Source organism: Sceloporus undulatus, chromosome 1 (assembly GCF_019175285.1).
Source record: "Sceloporus undulatus isolate JIND9_A2432 ecotype Alabama chromosome 1, SceUnd_v1.1, whole genome shotgun sequence".
Classification (NCBI taxonomy): domain Eukaryota; kingdom Metazoa; phylum Chordata; class Lepidosauria; order Squamata; family Phrynosomatidae; genus Sceloporus; species Sceloporus undulatus.
Window position 1 is genome coordinate 377,772,422 of NC_056522.1, and position 6,463 is coordinate 377,778,884.

The 6,463-nt window shown below is 43.8% G+C and overlaps 1 long non-coding RNA gene across 1 annotated transcript in view; it reads left to right on the forward strand.

Annotated features, from left to right (window-relative positions):
• Nucleotides 1-5,136, forward strand: part of LOC121918467 — a 15,541-nt gene extending 10,405 nt beyond the window's left edge. The window contains exon 4 of the long non-coding RNA XR_006101236.1: nt 4,319-5,136. This is a non-coding gene — a long non-coding RNA (uncharacterized LOC121918467). The remainder of the gene's footprint in view (nt 1-4,318) is intronic.
• Nucleotides 5,137-6,463: the final 1,327 nt, after the last annotated feature.

Genomic DNA, 6,463 nt, shown 5'->3' on the forward strand with positions numbered 1-6,463 from the left:
CTTGAGACTTTTTTGGGGGGTGAGGGGTTAATTTCACCATGTTTTTTTGGCCCTCTTTGCCCATTTTAATCCCAAGAGGGGCTATTTTCCCAACAGCAAAGTGACTCAGAAGTTGACATTCCCTGTCCCATAAAGTCCAAGGAAGTGGCACAACTAATTCCCTCTGGAGAGAGTTTGGTGGCATTTCCCACCCACCTCCAAAGTTTCTTTTTTTAAAAAGGAGTGAGTTTGCATGCAGGACTTTTGCAGCCCCTCATAAAATGCTCTGGTCATTGAAACTGCACCACTAGCAGTTTCAGTTTGTTCCATACTGCATGCAGACTCCATTATCGAGAGAACCAGTTTTCAATTCGCTGCATACAGAGGCGACCAATATAATTTGAGGGAACTGTTCTCTTGCAAATAAATAAATATATTCTTATTTGCAAGACAGGAGAAATTCTGCCCTCTGCCCCACTGACACTTCTATTAGTAAAGGATCTGTTCATCTTCTTTGTTCTCATTAAACCACACTTTTCTGGACAGCCTCCATCTTCTGCTGAGAGGGACCAAAAGCAAACACCCGACTGGCCTCTGACATTGGGTTGATGAAGATGTACATTTCTGAGTTGAGGGGGAGTGAGAATGTTTATGCCTCTGACTTTCCCATCAATTCTGGCTGCTTCATCTGACCCCACTCCTGGTTAGTCCATCACCACCCAGGGCAGCCAAATGGGGTAGCCTTGCGTATAAAACAGCCAATCCAAACAGGAATGGACTGAGTGGTCTGGATTTCTAGGAGAGAGTTAAGACTCTGCACTTCTGTGTCGCTTCATTTCCTTCTTCCTTCATGAAGAACAACTGGAATGAGAATTGGGGATCTTCCCCAACCTCATCACCTACACGATTTTGGCTGGAAAACCCCTTTCATCCAAGATTGATTTTGCTAAATAATCCAGTTTGAGGTTGATAGCACGTTCTTCCAAGCAACTGGGAGCAATGCAGCATCACCTCTGGTCCCCATAAAGGCAGCTTAGGCTATGGAGTGCATTCTCCTGGAGAGGTCCAGAATGGCATAGATTGGGTCCTCTTACACACTAGAATATCTCCTATTTTCAGAGCATACCAGAAATCATATACTCATGTGAGTACTCTATAGCAAGCAAGGTCCACATGTCTTCTCTCATGTTTCAGGATTCAACTTACAATTGTTGTTGTTAACCACCTTTGAGTCAATCCTGGCTCATGGAGACCCTGTGGAGGAGACATCTCCAAGACTCCCTGTCCTCCACTGCTCTGCTTAGCTCTTGCACATTCATACCCGCAACCCCCTTAATAGAGTCCAACCATCTGGCGTGTGGCCTTCCTCTCTTTCTACTTCCCTCCACCTTTCCTACCATTATTGTCTTTTCCAATGAGTCATGCCTTCCCATGATGTGGCCAAAGTATGATAGCCTCAGTTTAACCATCTTGGCTTCCTAGAATATGTGTTACTTTCAGAACATACTAGAAATCCTTTGCTTACCAGTTGTAAATTATCTTGTATTTGTTTGCTTGCTTGCTTTAGCATACTAGGCAAGACTAGCTATCATTTTGACTCAACAGAATGTAGCGTCTTATGTCCATGTAGTTTAGAGCTTGAGACAGTTATATTTTTGGATGACAGCACTCAGAATCCCCTGAGCTCTGCCATAATTCCTGTGAAGAACATTGGGCCAGCCAAATGGGGGGATCCAAGCCCCATGTGCCTCCCTAACGCCTTCTTTCCCCTACAGACCTGTTGCCTTCTCATTGCAGAATTTCTTTCCAGCTGCTGAGGTTTCTGGAAGGGGGGGAAAGGATTTATGACCCATAACCACAGCAGAGTCATTGGGTAGAGGAGCAAGGGATCCTCAACACCACTCCATTTCACATGTGCCACCCTCTCTGGCTCACTGCCAACCGTTACCCAAAATGCCATGGCCCCACAGGGCACCCAGAACCAGTATTTAATAGGGGAAATTTTATTAGCTCAAGAAAAACTGCTGAGAGAGCTTGAGCAACTAAAAGCAGGGCTCAAGCCTGTGTATAGCTGTTCTGAGAAACATAATTGCAGAATGCAAGGTCCAAATGTTGTTTTATTTATAACATCAAAAGGGAAATCAACTTTCACACAAAAACACACACTCGCACACATGTACAAGAACTAGTGATATAAAAGGTGGTAGCAGATAGTGATTTTCCAGATTACAGAGGGTGATACCATAAGTACTGTACTTTAACTCTTATGGAAAAAGGAACCATCCCTTGGTGAAAGGCAAAAATATCATGTCCTGGAAGCACTGACCACCCTCTACTCTCTCTCATCCATCCAGCCTTTAGTGTGACCACAAACAGTTATAACTGCTGAGGTTTTGTAAGTTCTTTGACATTGTTTTTCTTTATTTCATCCTTTACTTCCTTTGTTACATGCCCCTGATTTGTACCCTCAATTTAACCACGGGTCATATCAAAATCTTTGATTTTGGCCCCCAAACCTGCCCTCGACTTAAACATGAGGTCAACTTATAGTTGAGTATATATGGTATGCTTCCCTAAGTCTCAAAACAACAAACATGTAGCTTGTAGTTTAAATCACATGGTTAGTTTGAATGAGAGAGTGGGGAGAGTTTGTGTGCAGGAAATCCCTATCTATCTAAGGAGGGGGAAAGAGAATGTAAAAATCTTCCAACAAAGTCAAGACCCAGTTGGTAGTGCCTGAGTAGGTATACTGATAGGATAGGGCAAAACATATTCCGGGGCAGTTTTTGGGATTAAGGTGAAGTTTCCAGGAGGGAAGAGAACAGAACTGGAAGTCTGTAAATGGCTGGACAATCACCGTTAATATCCCTGGACAAAGGAGTCTCACTTCCCAAGGGAGGTAATCTTGGACTTCTATTCACTTGTAAACACCAGGTTTATCACCTGCCCTCACTCCTATAAGTGGAGGGATTGTGCAGATTCTGATCTTGATGGATCCATCTTTGGCTAAGTGCCCTGGCTTCCCTCATGCTGATCTCCAGATATGGTCTCCAGATATGGTCACGGAAGTCCTTACGTGGCATGGCCAGTTTTTCCCTCTCAGCTACCTGCCTAAAACATCCCTTTTGATATCTGAAGAGAGGAAGAGTGCAGAGGGATAACCTTGGCACCTTGGGATAACACAACACTAGATGCATCGATCCTTTGATGCTGAAAAGGCCATGCAGCCCTGGACTCAGCATAAAGCTGACCCCAGGAGGCAAGTTCTGAGATTTTCAAGGAAGAGGGTGGCCTGTGGGGCTACTGAAGAGAAGTGAGGTGCACCTTAATTGTTAAGAGGTTTGGAATCTTGCTTGGGAAATTTAATATGGGGCTGTGGGGAGTCTGGTAACAGGAGCAGCAAAACAACACAACACTGGAGTCAGTTTCTGCACCGCACCCTTGACACCACCCTCAGAAGGCCAGTGAGTCAGAAGCAAGGACCAAATGGTCAGTCCTTAACTGAGTCACTGTGCTGTCAAAAACATGGTCCAGGGCGGCATGGTTTTTGACATATCTTGATGGAACATTTTCTATTTTTAGACTTTAAGCCCCATCTGTCCTTACTCTGCTGATGCTTAGAGTAACTGCATGCCTCTTTTTTCATTAAAAATAAAGTAAAATAAATGCCTGTACAAGGATGAGGACCAACAGCAGCCCCCAAATTCATTGTAACAGTTCTCTTCAACATTCAATAAGGTCAACACAGATCATGCCCTGCCAAAAGGCAGCTCAACTAGAGAATTCTTACACATCCTTTAAAGATATACTTTCATGCTTGGGCTTTAGAAAGAACAGTTTCCAACGTTTTAGGGTGGACCAGGGTGGCATCTTCCTCCAGGCATGTCCTTTTGTCACTGTCAGGATTTAGGAAGGTTACCTTTTGGACTCCAAATCCCAGAATTCCCTAGCCAGTATGATCACTAGTTGGGATACTGGAAGTTGTGTTGTCCAAAAGGTAACTTTTCCAGGCTCTGATCACCATCCAGTAGTGTCAAACTGCATTATTTCTTCAGTGCCTGAGTATTTGTAGTAATAATAATAATAATAATAATAATAATAATAATAATAAATTTTTTTGTATCCCGCCCCTCTGAGAACAATTGGGGCGGCTAACAAGTTAAAAATATACAACATATCAAATCCCTGGTACCCTCCCCCCTTAAAACGGTATTAAATCTAACAAAGAATTAAAACCATACAGGTTAAAACTGACCGAAGGGTCAAACAACAAAACAATACAACATTTAATTTAATACAAACACCATGAAATAAACATATCATTTCTTTCTCATTGTAGGGCCCAAGTCATCCTCTCACAGCCCATTTGTGTGACCCAACACCCAGCTTGGGAACATCCTGAACACAAGCCCACACATGGTGAATGTGGTGGGTGCAATTTAACTGAAGCTGATACGACAATCTTTGCCATATCCAAACGCCATTTCTTGGCTCCTCTCTGCCACCCATCCTCCTGTGGTCCTTTGTTTTCCATTTCCGAGCATCACACTTTTTGACCTGGGCCAGAGAGAACAGTTTGTTTTCAGCCAGTCCATGGAATATTTGGTGTGTGTGTCTGTGTGTGATGTTTTTAATGGTTTCATTATTTTTGGTCTCTCTGTGTGATGTTTTTAATGGTTTTATTCGTAATTATGTTCACTAATTGCTTTGAGCACTGTTGCAGTGGTTCATGTTTTTAATGGAAAGCCAGGATCAAAATACAGTAATAGAACGCAAAGGATGGAAGAAGAGTCCTGCTGGAACAGACATTGGGAAGGTTCACCTCTTGCCCAACATCTCTGCAAAGCAGGTGCCACCAGGAAATCCACAAGTATAACAACAACAACAACGACAATGGCTCCTTCCTATGATTTGTTACTCCTCCCAAACTGGCTTTCAGAGCAAGACAGTTTCTGAACCTTGATATTTTTGCACAGAGCCATTGTGACTATGCACAGATAGACACCAGAGGAAGCCCTGGAGCAGTTTGTTCTACTGACATGAGCAAATTCATGAAACAATTTCCTATGAGCCATGTTTCCATCTTGAAGCATGCGCTAGCTTTTTGCACATGTGCAGAATGTATTCCTTTGCCCCTGAAAAAGCACAGCCCATTTAAATACATCCAGAATTAAAGATGGTTTCATTAGTACTGTAATTATTTATATCTCCTTCTTCTGTTATGAAAGACAGCATTTGTTGTTGTGTGCCTTCGTTATTTCTCATTTATGGCAACCCTAGGATGAACCTATCATGGGGTTTTCTTGGCAAGTTTTTTCAGAAGGGGTTTGCCATTGCCATCCTCTGAAGCTGAGAAAATGGGACTTGCCCAAGGTCTCCCAATGGGTTATGCGGCCGACCTGGGATTTGAACTCTGCTCTCCAGAGTAATAGTCCGATGCTCAAACATCTCAAGGGAATTCCCAGGAGATGTCTAAGCCAGGTGCTGTCCAGAGCCTGTACTCTTGGGGAGAAAACTCACATATGTTCTCCAAGGTTACCACCAGGATTCATGAAAGTAAGACATGGACAACACCAAGAACACCAAACACATGGCTCTGAGCCTAGGGAGAGGGCGTCTCCCCCATATTCTCAAGTGACCCCATCTAGCTGGCTCTGCGTACTCAAGAGTTTGGTGGTCCAGCTGAGATGTGAGATGGCACCTCATTTCAAGAGCAAAGCTCTGTTCTTAGTCAACTGTGTTCATGCATACATGCATGCATGTACACAACACACACAGATTTTCTCCTGGCAGCACTTTGCTCAACAACCGTTCCTCCATGGACAGGAAATAGCTGTATCTTTGACAGCTAATGTCCGTGGAAGCTGAGATATGTCACTCCTGGCACAGGATGAATGGAAGCCGCATCCCTGTGCTGCCAAAATAACCTGGCCTGGATCTCTGGGCGCTGATGAAGGGCTTTGCGCAAGTGGTGAAAGGTCTTCATGACCGAATTATGTTGCAACCTATAAACATGGGATTCCATGCCATGAGAGGTCGGGTGGCTGCTTCCCTCCGCTCTGTGGTGTTAATGTGTGACCCACTGTATCTTATGTACTGTGACGCTATGGGGACTGTGGCACTGAAACCTCCCTCTAGCAGCCGGTGGTGCTCAGAATATACCCAGACTTGTTGGAAAAGGAGGTCTCTTAAGTTATTTCTGCACTGTGGAGCATGCGTCCAAATGTCTGTGGTTCAACTGCCTGAGTGCATGTGAATCAAACCTTCACAAATCTATAAGATCTTCCCTCCCTCCACAGACACAAATGTTGCCTGAATATGCCATCTGTGGGGTATTACATTACTAAAATGTTTAAGCTTCTGGATTCCCTCGACAGCACCAGATGTTCAACTTACGTGGCTATCTCAAATCCTTCATTTCAAGTTGCATTCACTCCCCTACAAGGGTTTAGAAGATGTCTGTAGTAGCAACATCAATGCAACT